Source organism: Bombus terrestris, chromosome 7, assembly GCF_910591885.1.
Source record: "Bombus terrestris chromosome 7, iyBomTerr1.2, whole genome shotgun sequence".
Classification (NCBI taxonomy): Eukaryota; Metazoa; Arthropoda; class Insecta; order Hymenoptera; family Apidae; genus Bombus; species Bombus terrestris.
The window spans coordinates 20,694,475-20,717,985 of record NC_063275.1 but is presented as its reverse complement, the minus strand read 5'-3'; the positions used below and the strand labels follow the sequence as shown (position 1 = coordinate 20,717,985).

General features: G+C 34.8%; 1 protein-coding gene and 1 long non-coding RNA gene across 2 annotated transcripts in view; one reads left to right on the top strand and one right to left on the bottom strand.

Annotated features, from left to right (window-relative positions):
• Nucleotides 1-23,511, top strand: part of LOC100651250 (breast cancer anti-estrogen resistance protein 1) — a 162,072-nt gene that overhangs the window by 59,968 nt on the left and 78,593 nt on the right. The gene's annotated exons all lie outside the window — the stretch shown is intronic.
• On the bottom strand, nt 16,540-18,911 carry LOC125385467. The gene is made up of 2 exons (XR_007224780.1): nt 18,244-18,911; nt 16,540-18,159 (listed from the first exon to the last, which is right to left on the bottom strand). It is a non-coding gene; the product is annotated as an uncharacterized LOC125385467 (long non-coding RNA).

The window sequence follows — 23,511 nt, the reverse complement described above, 5'->3', positions numbered from 1 at the left end:
TATAGAGATTCGAACAATTTTTTACAAAATTCAAAGATATTTAAAATTGTATCGAGTAGAGAAAGAAATTTGGAAGAAAAAGATTCAAACTTGTTGGATTGCAAACTCAGGTTACCTACGAAGGATTAAGATTCTTATAGTTATCAATATTCGTCACTGCTACCGATTTATATTGTATTTTATATATTTATGTATGTACCATATTTATCTGGTCAGAATCATTCGACTATTATCCCAATTATTTAGAATCAAACTTCACTGTCTACGTTAAATTAAATGAAAAACGTTCATTGTTAGCTAATTACGAGGATTTAGTAGCATCATAAAACACCAACACCAGCCGTCACTCTATATGCAAATAAGTGACAAATAATATACGTAGTTAAACGGCTATCATCATCATCGTACCTTTATTATGTTTCGGATTTACGACCAAGTGCATAACCGTTTGATATTTCTTTGCTCATTAACATACCCTTCGTATCAATTACGTCGCTGTTACTATGAGTTATATCCAGTTAACCCAACTTTTAAGCTATCGTCGAAAGAGTTTCTCTATTATACTCTTGCACTTCGTATTAACGTTCGTTCAACCGATGAACTTAATAAGATATGGTCGCGTTTAATTCACGCTTTACTGTACGCACAATGCGTTTCAAACGAAAGTGGAACGATATTACACGCGCGAAAGAAACCGCCACCTATCTTCGTTGTTAACATATAAATTCTCGTTTATCGTTCAGATAGCGACTAGGCTATAATTGCGGTTAACGACGACACATTAGCGTCCCCGGTACGGGATCGTACGGTGATACTTCGTAAAAATAGAATATCCTAAGTTGAACTACTTGCACAGTCAATCCCGAAACTGGGTTGCGCACTTGTAATGTCAAAGAGCATGAATAAATTGGTCTCTTTCAGGTCGCGTTTATTTCAGAAACTCTTTCGTGGGCAAACTTTTGTTCTGGCTCGATCGCACCGACGACAAAATCCTGCTCCACTTTATTTTATTAGCCGAATTTATTTGGTTGACCGGGCATTTGCAATTCTGTTAGCCGATTATCTAACTGTGACAACGATATAGCCTTGAAAATTTTCTTTCACCCAGCGGTATCTTTGTTTCTTACATGGGAAGTCGAAGGAAATCGAAGGTTTATGGATTTCACGGGGACGGAAGTTTTCGTAATTCGAAAGAAACGAAGAGCGTACATTATGCTAAGAACTGAGGATTCTCTTTCTACTTTTGCGAAAATGAATTTTCTCAAATACCAGCAAGAGAAATTTTTTATCGTAATTCCAGGGAGGGAAAAACGAAGAGCGTATATTATGTCAGATGTTGGGAATCTTTTTCCTAGGTTTCTCGAAATTAAGAAATTTGCATGAACTGAGTGTATATTGTGGCAGAGGTTGGCAACTTTCGTTCTATCTTCGTTAAAAATTTAGGATTTCCATAAACTTGGGAAAGACGTATCTTGAAAGGCGAAAAAGATAAAATACGAACGAATTTTACTAAAGTTTGAAATTTGTACAATATTAAGGATTTTGTTATTAATTTCTTCGAGTTAGTAAAATGAACTTTTTTACGTATAATATCCAAAAGTAAAAAGAATAGATATTAACAGCAATATTTTTGCATTCTTTTTCTTTGAAAGGTAAAAAGGTTTCTTTATTAAATATAAAAAAAAACCGGTTGAGTCAAAAAGTGCTTCTGTGATTTATTTATTGACTGCCTGAAAATTAGCGGATCCTAATTGTAGGTTGCACACAGAGGCAGTGCTATAAACTTATCGCATGACGTTTATAACGTGGCATTACGATAAGTATCTGAATGTAATTTACACATTGCAAGATTTTTTTTAGTCATCTTGATCATATATACGCATCATCTCTTGAAAGAAATATCGCTCGGCAAGATATCGCTTTGATTAAATGATCGTGTTCTCTCGATGTATTAAGTCGAATTGAGCAAAAGTAAGATTGCGAGTTTCTAGATTCCATGTGATATACGATTCCCATTGGATAAGAAACGAATTGTCGCCTCTGGAGATTTCAAGAAGTTGGCGGCTGAAGATTGCGAGTGGAATTACTTAAAGATTCGACTATGCTGCAATGCTTGAACGCTCTCAAGAAAATGGGATTACTTGCTTTTGTTATGAAATTTATCGTTTCCATTAATCATTTCATCGTTACTAGGCGATCACTTTAACAATTTATATTTGCTAAGATGAAAGAAACAGTAGTACGTTTAGTTATGATATATATTTATGGTAATATAAATAATGTATAGTTCTACTATATTTGTCATTTTTAATTATGATATTGCAATGGCAAGTTTTGATTTCTGATTAGATCATTTTCCATTATAATATCTCAACATCGATCAAAGTATTTTGGTCTTTGATTATGATGCTTGGATAACAGATTTACGATATTTTTGCTAGTTTTTAATTGCGATGTTTTTGATACCAGATTTACAATTCTAATTTTCAGTTTCGATGTCTTATAGCATCAAGGACAATATAGCGTATAATTACGAAACTTTTATATCACAGATACACATATATATGTACAATTGTAAAATTTCCGTATCGATATCTCAATACATTTTTACGAAAGATACATCTGTTTATTCGTAAGTGCTAACGAGTTTAAGGCCAGGCAAGCCGATTATCAGCGATCGTAAGGAAAAGAGAAATTCTTACGTAACACGAATAATAATAAAAGTAGTAAAAACTTTCCAAATTCTAAACTTTATTTTAACTACAGAATCTTGTAGATTTCTTTAATTCGTTACGAATATATTACCATTCTAACGACGAAACACATTAACACTTTGACTGCCACGGTGGTCATTGGTGACTGGAGAGCCTGAACTTCTTACAATTGTAAAAATTGAATGAAAATTAACAGTTAGGGCATTTTGGATATAACCGATAAATAGAAGATGCTTTGAAATAAAAAATGTCCCATTGAACAATTAAACACTTTTATTAGAACGTCAATAAAAAAAAAAAAAAAATGAGGACAAATCTCGCATCTAACGGTGCACTGTGTTTGCATTCATATCTTTGGGGGCTAATCTACGAATATTATTATAAACACACCTTAAAAAATAATCGTAAATGCTGCTTTATAATCGTATAATTGAAGCTAGAAATATGAACATACCTTACTATTATATATAGAATGAGCAAATACCGTTTACTAATATCTTCTACACGTTTCAACGATATATTCTGCACGTTTTGCTTATGACGAAATAACGAATGCGAATGGTTTGTTGAAATAAACGAAACCTTGTTATAATATGTCGCTATCGACTGTTAGCAAAGCACCACGGTGGTCACCCGTGATCACCAATAAGATAAACGATCCATTGGGGAAGAATGTTGTCTTACATCATCAATTTATTATTATTTTGCCATTATATGCTTTGAATAATAAAAATACTTCCGTGACGTCCTCAGCGAAACGTGTGATTTCGGCGTGGCAGTCAAAGTGTTAATTGACCTCCTACGTGAATTATATTTGTCGTTATTTCTTTATTTAAGGGTAGGATCGCAATAGTTATTATTTTATTCTTTGGATAAATCTATCACATCGTTCTGAGCCGAAAAACCTTTATTGCACTTTCTTACATGGACTAGGGACAAAAACGAAAGAATATCTTAAACCTATCGATTAAATCCATCGATTATATCTAGAATTATCTTCTAGTTACTGTTTAGTGTAATTAGAGCATCTGCATATGAATGGCGAGCGTGAACTCACCTCGTCATTTTCAACAATATTGCTGTTTGATGAATAATGTTACATAAATATCGCAGAGATGAAAATCGAAGACTCTTCAGAGTGTCCTTCAATTTTCATACTTATCGTTTCAACAAATTTATTTCAGATACAACAATTCGAAAAAATGATTTCATTTTCCGAAAGCGTTTCCAGTAACGCAGGTCGCGTACTCGTGAAAAATGCTGTCCTATCAATAAAGTGTTCATATCGAACGTAAAATTCGAACCTTCACTTGCGCCAAACACTTACACATGCTTATCATAAACACAATTTGATCTTTAACCTGTGATTTCCACGAGATATCTAGGAGCATCGGCAACGATTAATTGTTTACCATGGATCAATTTATCACGCGTTTATGCGTTATTGCGCGCGAATGTTTGTCGACGGGAGGATCGGAAAATGACCGCAATTATTCTAGCGTGATGTCGAGAACGAGTCCGTAAAGTCATGCGTCGAAGCCCATTCTGATGCGAGCTTGGTTAACGGTAATAATTTAATGACACGATATGACCGGGGCCGTGTAACGAGCACGATAATTTCAATATCGATGCACCCAAAGCTCTGTAAACTATGTTTAGAAACGTAACGCCTCGATCTAATCACTGCATATTCAATTACCAGGCTGCGCTTGGACCGTTTTCACCGCTTTATGCTGCTTTGACTTGTTCAATTTACCCTGAGAAATTGCAAGAGAAAGAGGGATGAATTCACGTGACTTTCTTTGATGTGCACCAATGCAATTAGCCACTGTAGCTAACATAATATTCGTGCCGCTTACTGAAAATCGTACAAGGTATGAAAAAATTGACTTGGAGCTTTTCTCTTTAGAGAATTCTTATACGTCGATTAATTTGTTTTGATATCTCGAAGTGATTTTGATGAATTAGATTTGTCCATCTAATTATTTCGTACAAGGTAGTAGATATATGTTTGTTGTCGGTAGTTTTAATTAATTAGTCTTGATAGGAAATTTTATTGAATTATGTACGAGCAAGGGAAACGGTGTCTTGCGTTTAATGAACAATTATGTTAATTTATTGTGTTTAATATCAGAAATGGTTATTGCTAGATAAACGTAACTGCGAGTAAGTCGTGTAGATAATAGAAAAAACATAATAGAATAAAAATAATAATACGATAACTAACCCTACTTTGAATATTATTAAATCAGAATTTTTCGTTAGTTAATCAAGAATTGTCTGTTCTTAACTTATCGTTCTAAAATAGAATTATCTCTTACGCATACCGTCGACCTAAATTATAAAAGAAAGGGTGTACACAAAATTCTATTATATTAGGTTGTCCGAAATGTTTCTTTCGTTTTATAAGGATATTTTCTTATAAATAAATTTTCTCTATTATTATAGACGCACAATATTTTTTGTTTTATATTAATTTATTGAATTATGCACGAACGTAATAACAGAAATAGAACGAAATGGATGACACTTAATTCAATAAAATAATATAAAACAGAAATTGTTGTTCATCTATTATCACCTTATGAAACGAAATAAACTTTTTGGACAACCTAATGTATATGAGAATTATTCAATTAATCGATATTTGATTCAGCTACTTCGTTAAATATAATTATCAACGCCTTCTGTTCTTCAAACTTAAGGTTAAAAATCTTGTGTAATCAATTATACGCTTCATTATGGATCATTGATTTGATGTAAGAAGAAAATTAAGCTCGTTTAAAAATAGACGATGATGCATCCACGAGCATAAGGCGTGAAGGCATTATTATGGGATCGCTTGTTCACCCTCGCGATGTCATAAATTCAAATTAAGCGGCGATTTATGCGTGACGCAGTTGGCTATAGGAGTATTGATTCGAACTTCGATGTCTCGTTTCAGCAGACAACTGGCGAAGCTTTAATTATTCTCTGTTAGAGAAATTGTGATTCTCTCTGTTACTGCCAATAATGGATCCATTCTCTCATTATTAGCAAGAATTAATCGAATAATTTTTTATGCATGTTCGTTATAAACATCACATTCCTATACTTTCGATTCTCTAATATAACACGAAGCTACTTTATTTCTTGTAATTAAAATTCTCCCAACTTTCGACGTTTATAAAATTTATTTCTACTTTCTAAAAGATTTTCGTGGAGATAGATAATTTAGTACTTTAAATTTATATTAACGATCAATCAACATTCTACAGTCTTAACTATCTGCTATAGTTGAATTCTAAGTAACCATTATAAATTAAAAAATTACTTAATCTTCTGGTAATTCGTTCTATTTCGTATTTTACGTTTAACGCGATAAAGGTTGTTAATGGTTTTTAGCATTTAAGTATAACATACAGAATAAAACGAAGCGTGTTAAACTAGATCACTGTAGTCATTCGTAACCCAATTGTTAAAAATTGTTTTATACTAATCGATTTAATATTTCGATTCAAGATTAAGTAGCTTCGAAACTTATCTGTGTAAACCTTATCTATATCAAATCCTATTATAATTAAGGCATTATTTTACATCAATTAATCCAATTCAGAAAGAAGAGATACATTTTTTTTATTATGTAATTTGCACTTTACAATTTATCCAACTGGACATTTGATAAATTTTCCTAACTTAATTGCCAAATAACATGTGGATGGCTACCCCCCAGCGAGATACCATGGGAAAAGATACATAATCCTATTTTTAACTCAGAAATCTTATTTCATCGTTCGTGAATCATCAGACGCCATAAAAAAACAAATTAATCTCAATTTGCATGTAATCGGCGCGATTAGTATCGATGATTTTAAGCCCTAATTGTTGAGCCGGAAATATCAATTAAGATCCTCTGCGTCTTTGTTCATTTTACTCATTTCACCCTTGTTGTATAGTCGTCACGACGCCGCTTTTACGACGGCATTCTCAGCGTCCATGATGACTCATCATCGATGCCTTTCTGATTCCTACGCGGCTAGATGCTCGTCCAATTTTCCGATTTACATAAAATTAGGGGACCCTGCACAGAATTAATTTCGAGGGAGGCACGATATTAGAATGCGTACGGCTAGATCGAAGCTGTTTAGATTTCCTATCGATCCAGGACGTTGTTTTCTTCTTTTATGAGAATCGTATGGTAAATGAATGGAAATTCTGGAGAAAATTCTAATATTGAAATTTTATATTGACTTTCAACGCATCACTATAGTTTTAATCTTGGTTAATTGCGATTTCTTGTAATTGATGACATTAAAAGGAGAAACTAAGTCGTATTTTTCGTTTCCTCTATGGTAGTTTTAAAATTCAGTATAATATTAATCAATTGTATATAAAAAAATTTATGTTTATATTTCATAGTGTGATGAAACATGCTAAAATTTGGTTTTAAACGTTAATAATAACTATAACTGTACTGTTGATTCTCCACAAAATTTTATGAGCCTGTCATCTATTATATTCTTATGTCTTTGCATCTGATAAGTCGTTGTTATTAAAATATTCCGTTTTATTCGCCTTAACGTTAAAGTTAAAACGAAAATCAATAGAAACGAATTTATATTCTTCTCGTATAGTCCTCAGTTATGAACAAATATGAAATTGTATAATTTCACATTAGAGTTAAATTATTGTACGATAAGGGAATCATTCAGGAAACATTACGTTCATTCATAGATTAAAGAAATTAGTTTTTATTCATATATATACTTATTACAGTAAGCGATAATAATACAAGATATACACGTATGTGCTGATAAGATATCGAATAAATCATATATTTCGACCAGTTAGAATAACTGTATCATTAACGTCGTGTATATCTAGCTTAGCCCACGACAGACATGGTCGTTAGGGTTAAAGGGTTAATAATCTCTATTCATACCGGAGGCTACTTAGTTAGTATTGTAGAGGCTATTTTTAGAAAATGGATTTCCACATAATATTCACATACATATACGTATATCATAAATGAGATCCAAAACTTCATTTGAGTTCATTCAAATCTGTTCGTACTGCCGAAAATAAGTTCTTGCAACTTGTGTTACGAGAATCGTTATTTCTCTTTTCATAAAATTATAAGGAAGATTTAAAGAGGATATAAAAGGAATTTTACAAAGAGTCGGCAAGAATTTGTTGCCTTGTTAACAAAATTTGGTGGGTTTATGAATCGTGATTAAGTCAGAAATGCAGGAGACACAATCGTAGAATTGTATTTTTAATACACACATTAAAATCATTAGAGTTCATTAATTCATAGCACGATTTAAATCAATATTGGTACGTTTCATAATACTATATATATATATATATATATATAATATATTCATAATACCATTTCATTTTGTTCTGCTTCATAAACGTTACAAATATTATTTCATTGCGCAATTTACTTTATTCCTGCTTCATAATCTTTGAAAAAATGCATTTTGCAAAATTTCATTCCAGTTCAAAGGACACGAATAAATAACATTCTGTCCTCTATTAGATACGTATTTTTCTAAAATCACCTCTCGCGTAGAAGCAGATATACTACAATTGTCATTAGTATAAATAGTGTTCGTTATCGAGGAAATTTTTGTAAGCGTGAAGGCTAGGAAATATTCCACGCTTAATCTCGACAGTCGTTAACCTTCGTGCACGGTGCTCCAAGAGTGACGAGAAGATGAACGGTACTCGGTGTACAACTCGCCTCAACATGCTTCTTGCGCGTGTGAACGGCTATGTATATCTGTTACGAAGTACCAGAACGAAACTGGAGATGTAAGTACTTTAACCGATGTCACACTCGGATGGCATATAAAGGATAGTACTTTTACTCTGCACGAGGCGGCCGCTATTTTTCTTGTATTTTATACAGCCATTTTAATTCCAGGCTGGGTCTTTCTATCTCATTGTTTCCTCCTTTCTATGTTATTTTCTTCTTTTCTTTTTCTCCCCTTGTTTCTTTTTCTGCCGCTGGACACCTGACTGCGCGTATACCAACCGTGTAACTTTATATTTTTTCCCGCACATTTCATAGAGTTTAATTTTTCTCTACCATTTCCTTTTTCCCCTCTGTTTCCCTCCCTTTGCTTCATCGTTTCGTCATTTCTCTGCGAAATTGTTAGACCATTTTATTTTTCGCTTAAATAAACCGTGTACGAGTGCTTGGACACCAGATAACGCGTGTGTAATGCCGCTGAATTTTCTGCTGGTTATTAATTGGTATCCTACGATCCTTTTCTCTCTTTTTTTTCCATTTGGCAATATGAATTGTACAGAAATTAATAGGATATCAGGATCGAAATGTCTTAATAAGCCATGTACGAGTATAATTGAATAAAATATCAGTACCGAAATTTGTAAAACACTTAGCTCGAAACGCGTTTGTTTGAAAGTCCGTATAACGACCGAATGAATTGATCGTATTTTAATTAAACGTTTATCCAGGTATAGTTAATTAATTAATATTTCATCATAATTATAGCTTCCAAAACAATATATTTCCTTTTTCTTCTGGGCAAAAGGTATTATTTTTTTCATTGAAAATTATTATTATTATTTTTAAAATTATTATTACATTATTATTATTACAATTACATTATTATTATTATTATTATTACAATTATTATTATTACATTATTATTATTATTATTATTACATTTTACAGTTTTGCACGAATTTAATCATTTCAAACGATTTGTCCTTTGACTGACAAGAAATTAAACGCACTTCCTACACCCATTTTTTCCCCTTCTGATTAAAGAGCGTCTCTTCGCGTTTCTGGGATAATTTCTCCTTAAGCGATAATATCTACGTTAGATTAGAGTAGGATGGCGACGTAGATATACCATGAAAGTTTGCATTTTATCTTGCGTGAGATATATTACCTACGATATGCTGACAGCTCCCTGTCCGTAATGTTTCCATTCTACATTTATCATACGACAATTGCACGATCCAATTCCTACCTGTTGTTATCTCGCGCGATTATCACTTTTTGGCCGTGTTGATTGTTCCATTTCTGAGCGTGAAAATTTGTGTAGAAATGTCAGGATAACAAATATATTTCGTATTAAATATTTGATAAAAGTAAACGAATGTAGAATTGTAATAAATGAGAAAGTGAAAGGCTCAAGGAAATAAGGATACAAATTTTTGATTTGAGAGAATTGCGGTTGCTAGAGTCTAAACTAGGAAACTACTTCGTATAATTTATTACCAAAGGAGTGTTTTAAAGGAGAACTCGCGAAGCTCACGATGGATAGTAAAATGTCACGACAGAAATGGCACATACATCATTCAATAAAATGCTAATTCTTTGAAAGTATAGATTGCTTTCAAACTTTTCTTGAATTTCGTTACGTACCGACTTTCCGGAAAACCCAATAGGATTTCTACGTAGATCGTAGAATAGGACAATCATTCCTCATTGAAAATCCATGCGATCATAATGAATTTCAAGGTAAGATTTACGTTGTTATTAGAAAAGTATACGAAATTTCATATCCAGCTTTCAAATTTGAGAGTTCGGTACGTTTCTATTGGGCTGGCAACTAAGTGATCGCGAATTTTGTCAATACCATCTAATGGCAAACTCCGCAATCACTTAGTTGCCAACCCAATACATTTCCTGACCAATTTTAATTTTGGAATATTGAACATTTATTTCATTGGTATCCGGTTATTAGCGCTTGTCTCGTGCTGACACCTGTACTCACGTACTTCTAATCTTCTTTCTGTTTTAACTGTCACGCTCTGATTATTTGGCTCGTGGCCACGCGGAGATCGGTAACGCACTGTATTGTATCGTGCACGAAATAAACTCCTTTATTGCACTTTATTACTTATCGTTCAACATGCATGGCATTGTTGGTCGCGCGAAAGGTAAAATTAGAAATAAGAAATTCCTGTCATTTTTATTTATTACATCTTTTATCTCCTGTTGAATAAATTCTTTTGATCGTTGTAGAAATAGCAGAGCAGAAGATACACTTCGTATAGAGATGTGCAAATAGCATAATTCGAAAATGAGTCTCTTATTATGATTAACCCTCGACGAACGTTCCAATCAAGCAATTTGTTGTACCATAATTTCATCCTACTTATCATATAATCGCACAATCGTTTTACCTTGTACGAGCTGAATTAATAAAATAAAATAAAACAATCTCAATCGTAAAAATTGATTATGCCGGTAATAAGAATATTATCAATTGTAAGATAACAAGATTTCAATAAAATGCAAATTAAGAATAAACGAAGAAAACGATATAACGTTGGTAACAAGAAAATTTCTTCTTTATTATTTGTTAGGAAAAAATCACGTAAGACAAATTTTTATACAAATATTTAACTAGGTGTCTACCTCGGATTTACTGGAATTTTTTTCTTTATTTTCATTCTTCAACGTTACAGGAACTATTTTTATAATTTTTTTAAGTTTTTAATGACTCAAGGGCAAAGTTTACAATTTGTTGTAAAGTTCGATGTTTCAGATAGTGCAGTAGGTTTTGCATCGATTCATTCTTCTATAAATTGTCTCTCAAGGTCGTTCTTATGCTGAATTATCTATTTATCCATCTGTTATCTATTCATGATCTGTCTTCTGCGATCAACGATGACGCTCTCCTTTGTCAGGTGATTTTTCTTTGTTTCTATTATTCTTCAGATTACAACTTGGTCGTCGTGCCTTGATACGAACGACAATCTTCTTCAAAAAATCCTTTGTTATTGTTGTTAGTCGCGATATCGATGACGACTTTCATTTTCTATTTCAATGGAAATTTGATTTCTTCGAAAAAATTATACAACGTGATAGCTTCTAGTAAACAATTTCAGGTTCGTTGAAAATTACGCTGCCATAAGCCTGCACGTTAGTTTAACACGAGAAATCGGCTGGCTCGATAGACGAATAGATACATAATTCTTAGACAGCCACTTTAAGGCGAGCTTCGGCCGAGAAGCTACGCGATAAGATCGTCAATTCGAGCTTCCGTCGGATGGGAATTGAATTATGTAAATTCTAGTGAGCTACGTCCATTCCACCGGCCGAAATTCTCGATGATAGCATCCCTCTATTCCGTATAATCTCGGATTCTCCTCCTTCCGCGAACAGAAGGTGCAACTAGCCTCGAGTCCCGGCTGAATACCGTTTCACGTATTTAAATTATTCTCTGTCTGGTATTATACCAGACACGCCATTGTCCTGTGCCTGGGTTTCGCTACTACCGTCGTCCGGATTATAAGAAAACTTTGAGGAATACATTTCAAACGTAGACATCTCTCTGTGGCCAGTGCTTTCTATTAAAAAAATTCCTGTTTGTGGAATGGCATCTTCTTCCTGTCTCGCGGAACTTACGAATTAATATTAAATTTGTATCGATTATAAAGAACCATTATTTATGGTTTTAAACACAGGAGATGTGTGTTCCGCGTAACAGTTAGTTCTACCTCTGTATTTCTAATTTTACAGCAATTCTCTACGGCAAGTGAAACGTTTAAATCGCCAAATATTGAAATTTACTAATTCGTCTGCCGAGAGTAACAGATATTTCAAACATGCAACTGTACGAGTGAAGGGAAATTGAGCATAAATAGCTACTAGTGAAAGGATTGTCGATTTTGTTCATGAGATTTTATTCTTTTCGATGGATTTTTGCGATCCTCGTATGCAGAGTTTCTATCGAAGATAATGTGCATAATTACGATTTAAAAATAGATCTGTACCTTTTGTTGTTTTCCCTTCGTATGATTTATAGTTACGCCGAGCTATAAACGTTTCTAATATCTCATGATAGAAATCTGACACGAAATTTACATAAATTACAGTCAAATCGATATTCAGTCAGCAATGTTTATTGCTATGGATACGGCTAATATTTATAGGTATATTGTAATACATACGATATAATTTTATCGAAGATAAACACACGATACAAATTTTGTACTTGTTGATATTGGACCAATGCAAATTTTCAAAGCTTGGCATAAAAACCTATCGGATTTCATCGAAACATAATTTATTAGAACACCATCATCCATACGTCGCCAAGAAATTATAACATCTCTTTTCTTCGTTTCCTCCAATAGTTCCCATTTTCTTCGTCGATCGTAACAGCACAAAGAATTCACAACAGTCTGGAATCCTAGAGATATTAAAACGTTACAAGGCTTATCTGCTTCGTCCAGAACGTCTTTAATTTCTTCCTCGTTATCATCTGAAAAATGAGGGCCGAATATTCACGTACTACGTGATAAAGCCACGGACGAATTTCCTATATTTTATACATTTTATCGACGATAAAAGAATCTGAAATCCATGCGTCATTGCAGAGAGTTTAAAAAATCGCAGCGAGCAGAGGAAGTCTCGTTTAGTCACGCGTGTTCATGAATGACAGGCCACCGTCGATGGATGCCAGTCTCACGATTATTTTCTCCTTGAAAAATGAGCGTGAGAGAGTTAAAAGATAGAAAAAGAGAGAGGAGAGAATACACACGCTCCTCCATTGACAATGAGGCGACGCGTGGGCAGTTTGTATCCCGAGTCGCATAATTGTCGTCGTTCTCTGCACGCACGTCTCTCATTAATCAGTCCTCTCCGATGGCTTGGGCTTTTGTTTCGTCGTGCTGCGACTGAAAAGCACCCCCCATGGTCGCTCGAACGTCCGCCACCCCCCGACCAGGAATTCCAATTCTGCCGCCTCCCTCTCTCTGCTTCTTTCGTTTTCGTTTACTACTTTTTATTTCCAAAGTACGCAGCGTGCGGTCCCGCTCTAATTAATTCTGTCAGAAACGCATCTTTACGTGAAATATAGCTTGCCCCCTGGTGTAGCTACATTTTGACGAACAGCCTTTCGACTTGCTACCTTCCATTCCCCTGTCATGTTCGACGTGCTCTTTCGTAACGTCTGTAATTATCAAAGTGAATCGTTGTTCGATTTCTGTGGAATTGAATTATCGCGTGCGCGCTCGTGAGCCTGTTGGCTGGAATTTATGGGAACGGAGGAGAAACGAGTGTATCAAAGTCTCTCTTTGTATCATTTGCTGCATTGTGTCTTTTAAATTAATGGAGATATTGATACGAGGATTTTAGAACATACGTACAAGGAAGCTCTGTTTATTATTTGTATGTTCTACTATTTACTCTACGTTATTCCGTGCTATTATTTTCCACGCACGTTCATTATACGTTACGCTTGCGCGTTGCAATGTGATTATTTCACATAGGATTTGTAATTGGTGTTAACGTTAATTGAAGAAAAGAAGTGTGAGGAAAGGTGCGAGATAAAGGTGTAATGACTAGACGGTGAAAATCAAGTAAGAGGTAAATAGAATTTAGATATTTTTATGAAAAAGCTAGGACCTAAATTCTCCTGTATTTTACTTTTTACAGTTTATGGGAATAATACCACGTGCTATGCATCGTTTATTATTGATATCGAATAACAAGTATTCCAATAATATTTATCGTTTATGAAAATAATAATTCCCGATTTTAATAATCTGCTCGTGATTTTGAATATTTTATGAATTGATAAATGGCCGGTCGTACATAAATTTACTAAAGAATGACGCGTATAGGAATTTATTTTCAAAATTATGCTTCTGGCCAGCGAATTACTGATATGACGAACGCACTCGTCTTTAACGGAACAATTCGCGCAAAACGTTCGACTGAAAAATACGCCTTTTAATTTCTCTCGCTAAAAATGAAAGGATCTTTGCAAATACAGAATATCTATCTTTATGCAACGATCGAAATGACATATCACGCGAATCAGAATGAAATCTTTTTCTCTAACGATCTGTTTGCTTGTTTTATACATATATCCAGTGTACGCGATTTAGTATAAAACGTGGATCAATTTTGCGGTATTTAAATTAATCGAGCGTACGCGTAATCCAGACGTTCGATTGATTTTCGCTGGATGGTGGATTTTACGGCGCTTGAATCACGAAAAAAATCGGCAAGCACGACAAATCCTCTCCGGACGACTTTACAAGTGATTAGTTCGATCCTATTATTCGTCGCCCTCTCTCCCTCTCTTTCTCTCTCTTTCTCTCTCATCCTATCGATGCGTTAGCTTCAGCGTTACGCGCAAACAGCACTTATACGATTCTCGGACTACACGGAGCAGCTTACGAGCCTGCTTGTAATTGGATTACAGACTTGCAGACACTCGTGTACACTCTTGTGCGAGAGTCCACTTGAAACTATCGCCGTAACGGGACTCGGCTCGAAGACGGATGCGAAGACGGTGAAATAAATTTATATATCTACAGGGTGTCCTTGTAGCTAATCTGTTTCCACAATATGATAGCAGTACTCTGTGAATGAGAATAAGAAACAAATTTCACATAAACGTAAGTTTGTGGTTTATTAGGAGGGGAATTGACGATCTTAACGATTCGTTGGAAAGTTATCGTAACAATGAAGTGAATATAAATTTCAATGGACTGGATGAATTTCTCGTTTGATACAGTGATTCGACTAACAGGAGAAAAGTTGAAAAATCAAATGCCAGAAGACGAATAAAATAGAAATATTAGGTTGTCCGAAAAGTTTCTTTCGTTTTATAAGGAAATAATAGACGCACAATGTTTTCTGTTTGTATATTAGTTTATTGAATTATGCACGAACATAATAGAAATAGAACGAAATGGATCATACCTAATTCAATAAAATAATACAGAAATTGTTCTTCTTCTATTATCACCTTATGAAACGAAAGAAACAAGGTAATACAGAAGTAGGAAAAGGAACGATCAAGAGGAATAGGTAAAAGATAGAAATATATAATATTCTTTTGCTTTCGTTTCATTTATATTGTATGAAATATGGAAGAGTATATCTAGCCAAGAGATGGCTTCAGATATTTTTGTTTTTATAAAATAAAATTACTAAAAATATACAAATGCTTGTGGTAGAATTAATATTAACTTTTATTGGGACAAATGATTTCTACATTATTTATGTTCGTAGTATAGTTTGAATTATAACCGATGTGTTTGATTTATTTAAATATACATTACAGGTTGATAGTTATAGCGTTAATATCAATGATACTGAGACAGGTGGGAAAGGCCATTAGATATCGCGCCATTTTATTTTCACTTGTATTTTAGATTTTAGATTTAGCCCTCGTCTGGTATCGTATTTTCAGAAAAACTTGAGACACCTTGTATATCGAACGTGTATCGGCGCCCGAGTAGCGGATGCAAAAGTAATAGTGACATAGTGACACTCGCGAATAGCGTTGTATAAACGTGTTTAAGTGTGTAGGATGAGATGCTAGAAAGTGCTATTTGAAGTGGCATAGTAATGTGCGTTTGCACGGTTCATTGGACACGCAGATTTTGTTCCTTTACGTGGTATTCCATCGAATAGTTTAAAGTTTATCGAAGTCTTCGGGTTTATACATGGCGTAATTTATATCTTTGGACGCGATATGCGACTTTCGTTTTGCTAAGAAAGATCGAATATGCTTACGATATTTCTGTATGATAAGTACAAAGTTCTTATATTTTTACGGTTTTAAGTATATTGTATCAAGGAGTTTCCATTAAAAGTTTCACAAAGAGTTACTTTCACGTAGCTATAAAATCGATATTTCAAACTTCAAGCTACAAGGGATGGAAATTGTGTAATATACGTTGATTAGATTTTACGTTACTCTCAAATAATCTTCTACATTTTTCTTATACGTATACAACATTTAAATAGCGGCAAAATTGAAGAATTAAAACCAAAGAAACAAATAAGATAGATATAAAACGAAAGCAGATAAATAAGAACAACACAGAGTACTTAAAAATAGTTTAATCCTTATCAGAAAAAGCATTCGACTCCACGAACTCGGAAAACCGATATAGCCAGCAAAATTTAACATCGATCTTCTTCTTAACCGTTTCTGGAAACCTTTCACCTCCCCGAACTCTTGGAAAAAGGAAACCGAAGTATATAACGATGAATAAATGCTAAAAAGTTTCCATCGTAAAGCGTTGGAAGTGGCTGGGCCGGGCTCTTATCAAAGAAAGGGGTGGAAAAGCTCTCGGGGCTCAATTTCTAATCAGTCTTCTATCCAAGGCTCTCTCATCGCGGAAGAGCGTAATTAGAGGTTGTCGGGAAGCTGAAGGAGGGATGGGAAAGGGGACGTTAATTACGGGAAGAACCGATCGCTCAGACGACGCACGATGACAACGAAAATGGTCGAACAGCCCGGTGAAGTCGAAGGCGAGAGGGGCTGTGTTTCGCGATGATGTTCTGCCCCGTGAACGGGCACGTGTCGCAAAGCGATTTTAACCCTCCCTGTAGTTAAACACGCCTCGACGAATCTGTATCGGTATGAGGCTACTTATCGCGAGCTGGCTGTGTGGCTTTTGTGGTATTACGATACCGGCGCGGTCTGCTTTGTGCGCAAAGTCTCTCAGGTCTTCGTCATCAGGCCACCTTTGTCGATGTCGATGTCGCTGTGGACCGAAAAGCAGATTAAAAGGGAAGATTTTTACGAGCTCACGCTCGGCTACCAGGAAAACGCGTCCCGAGCCGCTACCCTAGCGAGCACGGGGGTGACTCTGGGATGAGACGTCGTTTAAAGATCCCTCGATTGGCTCCTGGGATTGGCTGCAGCGAAGGGATCTTCTCGTTTTCCTTCTTTCCATATTGATACCGGGTATTCGATGAGATTATGGTGCTGTAACAGCGAGGATTTTTAACGATGTGACTTAGGGGTGGTTTTAGCATGGAATACGCGTATCAAAGTAGTTTGTTAGTTTATTTGTGGAGGCAGGGTAATTGTGTATAGAAAAATTATTTAAAGTATGGTTAATTAAAGATTGATTAAAGAATTTCTGGCTGATATAGATGAAGATTGGTTTTCGACGATGTTAAATCGATTTGTCGGTTTTAATCGGTTGCTGATTTTCGCTTGTAAAGGAAAAGTAGCTGATGAATTTAGAGGAGGTTAAGGAAAATGAAATTTTGTTCAGCTCGTCCATGAATCTAAAAGATATCAAAAATGCAATGATCATATACGTATGTGTTACTCGATATTTCTTAGACGTTCAAAAATACTTTTTAACGTCACGTGTCTCGTTTAATAGCTGCAAATATGTTTCAAATAATTACATTTGAAAGATAGAAGAAGAGAAACACGGTAAAAAAATTACCTCTCTCCGATCTCAATAACTTCATCCCTGAAAAAATTTAACTTTCTTTTTTGAATATTTCTATATTACGTATTTGAACGTGTTTAACAAATTTGTACACTTAATAGTCTCTTATAGAAATTGGAAAAACGTCACAACTGTTTATCTATCAACTAGATCAGCTTTACATAAATAAAAATATCAAACCGCAACAAGTATCCGTCATACGATATGAAAGTAAAATTTCTCCGATCCATCACACTCCTGTAAGTATCTCCTGCAAACGTTTTACATTTTAATTTCAAATCAAAGGTGGACCATTTCCAAATTCCACACTTGTCGCGTCTTCAAAGAAACCCACAAGAACCCACTGGGTGCATCAAACTCTCTAGCCCACGAATCGCTGTATTTCTTCCCAATTGCTCGTCGAACTTTCCCAATTCTCACCACCAATTTTTTATCCATCATCCTCGCAGACGTTTCTTTAAGCCCGTTCCGTAATCCTAAAATTTTCGCACAGCTGACGAGAGACACGACTAAAACAGTGGCACGAGCGCGTCAATATTTACATGCCACAAATTTATTCAGGCTCCTTGTCGCGAAAACTCTTGCAGCCCCTTATGAAACCGCGCACGTGTATTTTGTACACGGGAAATTGCGCCTATTATAGGGAGGGTGAAATAACGCGTGTTCGTCGAGCTCGTGGACGATTTTGAACGAGTTTCTCGGTCGACACGGGAGCATTGTGCAGCCCCAGATCCGGCACGTGTGCCCTCTCGATCAAATACACTTCGGAAACTGAGTCACGACGAGCCTGCCTGGGCTACGAGCTGCCATGGGTCGAGCAAACGGCTCTAACAGCGGGGGACAACCGGCGTTTTGCATACAAAATCGAGCGGGAAAGCGGCGGTAAAATATTCGTCGCGTAATATCCAGCGTGTAATCCGCGCGCTTATCGCGCGCCGCCCTCGTGCGAACCCGCCTTATCGCCGGTGTGCCGCGCTCGAGAACCGCGCCGACGATGCGCTTTTCGCCGACAGCGTGAAATAATTAGCTTGCACTTGTTACGCTACTCGCGCGCTCGTTTTTCGCATCGTTGCGTTGTTGGTGTTTCTCGAGCATCCGTAAGTTCCTTTCATAAGTAGTTTCACTTGTCGAGGTTATTCGAGTGGACATCTTTGGAATTTATGTGTAACATACTCGAATAATTGCCTTCATGCGTGGGCATTTCAAAATAAATATTCATGGAACGCTTGTAGAATCGTTTCTCGCAGCTTCTGTCAGCTTTGGTTTTCGAAACGATAGGACATTTTTGTTTGTAATATCGGGAGGTTTATGTGTTTCTTATTTGTGAGATAATTAGATAATTGTTTTAGAGTATTGATATTTCGATGTAGATATTTCTCGATCACCTGTACGATATTTTATTCTGATTTCTCGTTTCTGGAAATGAAGTTGTTGGTACTGTTAGAATTTACTTATTTATTGATTTGCACGATAATTGAATAATTATTCTCGTATATTGATATTTCAATACGAAAATTTACCGAGTCACCGTGAGACTTTTTATACTAGTTTCTGGGTTGTGTAGTATCTTGAAAGAAAATCTTAACGATATTAAAGGATCTTTTTATTGGTTTCTTTTTTGCGATTGAAGAATAGGAATTCAATCAGGAAATAATTTAAAAATTTTAATCAAATTCTTTCATTCTGCTTTTATACGATGATAGTAACTGGATTGAGAATGTTTGTGCATTTAGGGCGAGTACGAATATGCAGTAACTTACAATAATAAAATATACGTAAGATGTGAAAAGCAAAGTACTTTTTTAAAAATTCGTATCCTTTTACATAAAAACATACTACTAAATATACTCGTATGTAATAAAAAGCTGACAACGTAAAATTTGTAAATATGTATGCCAATGGACGATAAACAAATAAACCCGTTTCCCTGATATTTTCATGGAAGCAAAAATCTTTCGGATAGCTGTACTATATTTCTTGGAATAGAGAGAAAAGATGATCCATAAAACGAGGGACAACGCGCGAAAGTAAAGCCTCGCGTGATTTACCATATAAAGCCAGCCGAACAAATAACAGGGGGCACGGTTGTTTGGTCTAGTTTTAGCTGAGTTTCCGTCTCGTATTTATGGTTCTCTATCCTCGTAAAGTCCCAAGATTTATTTTTCCGCGAGAAGGAAAACACAAAATCTGACGACCGTGCTGTAGGCACATTTGCATATGGAAGACAGTCGCTAAATAATTTCGCTGATAAAATCGAACCAAGATAAAAGTAAGAAAAACAAACTCGTTTCTTAACGATATATATGGCATGTCGTGGAAATAACGAGATTTTGTTTCAATTTGTCTAAATAATTGGACCAATTCAATGCACAGAATGACTTGTGTCTAGCGGCAGGTAGATGCAATTGGGTTCCACTTGCGGAATAATTTACGATGATATTGGCAAATTGACAAGATACAAATTGTAGGTAATAGACTTCTCTTGTACAATTTTTCAATTTCATATCGAAGAACCGAATAATTTTCTATTTATAAAATAACTTCTGAAATTCCATGTTCTTTATCGTTAGGCTTGTTATTCTTGTTTAAAAGTTTTAAAAGATTTGTAAAATTTCACTAATAATTTTTCGTGGTTCAATCGTACAAGAGAATCCAGCAGGAGAATGATTCTACATGATGACGAAATAAATTGAAAATGTAGAATAGACATTTTTTGACTTCGACTTTGAATACTTGTTTCGTACTCATACGTGTATTTAACTATGCTTAGATTTAAAGACTATAGATGACTATCTTTGCTTATATTTATTGCATTGGATAAAACAGAATACACTGTAAAATAGCATATTGACAGCATACAGTGAAGTTTGTTAATTTATAAATTGTCGAAAATGTTTCTCATTCTGTTCTTTGTATCGATGACAATTTCTGCAATTTCACACTCTAGCGTATCCTGATAATCAGTTTCATTAAACACTAAATAAATCTTTGTTTTAAACATCATCCGATATTTCCTAATTCTTCGAAAGACGAATAAAAATCGAACGAAATTAGATCGAACATGGCCGAACAAATTTAAAGCTAATTTTCTCGGAAAACAAAAGCTCGTAGGAAAAAATTCTTCTCTACGTCCTCAATTTATTTTATCACGTAGAATCATCCCGTTTCCGCTTCATTACTAGTTACAAGATATCCTGACTATACGTTGAGTTGTCATTAACGTGCATCCGTGTATCGACAGTATCGACATTATAACATATATCAAGATCATTGAAATCCATGACATATGTCATCTTCTACATAATATACAGTAGAACTCCATTTATCTGTATTCCATTTAATGGAACGAAATACCAATTAATACTCGATTATTTATCAATGAATTTTTACTGATCGAATTCACTTACCTCAACGAGAACTCCTCTTATACGAACGAAAAATAATAATTACGTAGTAAGGAAAATCTACAAAGTCCAATTATACGTATAAATTGTTCGTCCCCTAACAAATTTAGTTAAACGAAGTTCTACTATAATTAGTCTAGACTGCGAATTTGTATGCAGATTCGCGTCGTTGAGAACATAACGAAGAAAATGGAACCTCGGTAGAAAATTGTTTTATTTACTACGTATTGGGTTGGCAACTAAGTGATTGCGGATTTTGTCAATACCGCCTAATGACAAAATCCGCAATTAGTTAGTTGCCAACCCAATATTACACAAAGCACTACACTTTATATATTGTATATATTTCTTTTTTTTGTATCATATGCATTTTGTGTAATTTTACGCTTTCATATTTTATATCATATTTTTTTTCTATCAATACCACCTAATGACAAAATCCATAATCACTTAGTTGCCAACCCAATAGTACACGAAGCACTACACTTTGTATATTTCATATATATTAGTATCATGTGCATTTTATGTAATTTTACTCTTTCATATCTTCTCATAAAGGCATAAAAATCCTCAGTCCAGTAATTGTCTAAAACGTTATTATTCAACTTACTCAGTTAGCACTCCGTTATCCCCTTTTCTCATGTCACGTGCATGTCGTTCGATATATACACTCTACTTATGTTAATGTCATAAACCGCGAGATGACTGAATTCTAGTCAATGTACAAGCTCTCGAAGAAAAGATGACGGTGGTCCCGTGTCAAAATATTGGCTTAGGATCGACCCACGCTTTAGATTCGAGATATACGAGAGTACGTAACGTTAGGAGCGGACCTAAGAGCCGCCGAAACACCTTTTCCACCAGTAGACGCGTATCGTACGGTCTATATACGTATTCTGGTCGCGTAAATATTTGTTCAGAAAGCGATCGGAATGTAGATCAATTCGAAAATATGGCCGTTCTCATCGATCTGGAATTTCAGTGGCTGCCTCCTCGCGGATATTAAATTCCATCGATGTTGGACGTTTTGCATAGACTTAGTCAGGTGCGTAGTCCATTAAATGGATCGGTTTATTAAACCTTTCTATCCTAATATTTAGTTCGTCAGCCGCGCAACGTTCTATGGGCAGCGGTGTACTCTGTGAAACGTTTTGAGTCGCTTTGAATATATTTCCGGCTCGTGCATAGACGATACTTTGGCTCGTGAAATATTTGAACAGTTATTATAGAAAACTTTGATGTGCATATCGTATGCGCTATATGAAACATTTGGACATTTTTTTCACGCTGTAATGAAACTCGATTGTTACGATCATCGTAAAATTTGCAATCAATGTGAAAATCAATCTATGTAGAAATTATAAGATATTCGTTGTGAATATATACGTATTTAATAAAAAGTTAGTATACAGCATATCTTAGGCATATAATAAGCGTTGAATTACGGTCCTGCTATATATTGGAGTTTATTAAAACGTAATGAAGTACGTAATGCAAGAACTATCGATGCGGTACACACGTCTTGTATATTTTATTCTATCAAAAATGTTTGCCTGGATTTTAAGAGCTGTTTATATCCCATATGTCTGTCTGGTTAATTTTACCTTTAAATTATAATTTTGTGTATCTTTTAGTAATTTAGATTTAATATACTTACTAAGTAACAACGATTAAATAAACTTTGAATTAAAAGGGTGCATCGAGTGTTTGTTACTAAATACTGAATAAGATCTATTATTAATCACAGCTAAATACACGAACAGTGAAGTAGAACACGAGTAGTCCAAATGTAAATAGGCTGTAATAAAGTACCAAAGTTTAATTATTTGTTCGAATCGTTTGTTGTGAGACTTCCATTCTGTTAATAAAATAGAGCTATTTGAAGAAAACGTCTGGTATCTCTCAGATGACCTCGTTCGTCTAATTTTATAGAGTTCTATAAATCGCTAATGTTGGTTCTTTTGATAAGAACGCGTTAAATTAACACTCAGATACGAGAGTGTCTATTTTCAAAATTTATATTAAAATAGCATAGTTAGAATAGCGAAGGCATCATTGCATTATTTTTCCAATTAAAAAGAATTCTTTGCAAATATACTCGAGACCTAATAAATCAAAATTCAGGACATGGAGTAAAAAAGAAGACTTCCCTTCAAACCCATTTCGCTTAATTCGTTAATATTCATATTTTTAATTCT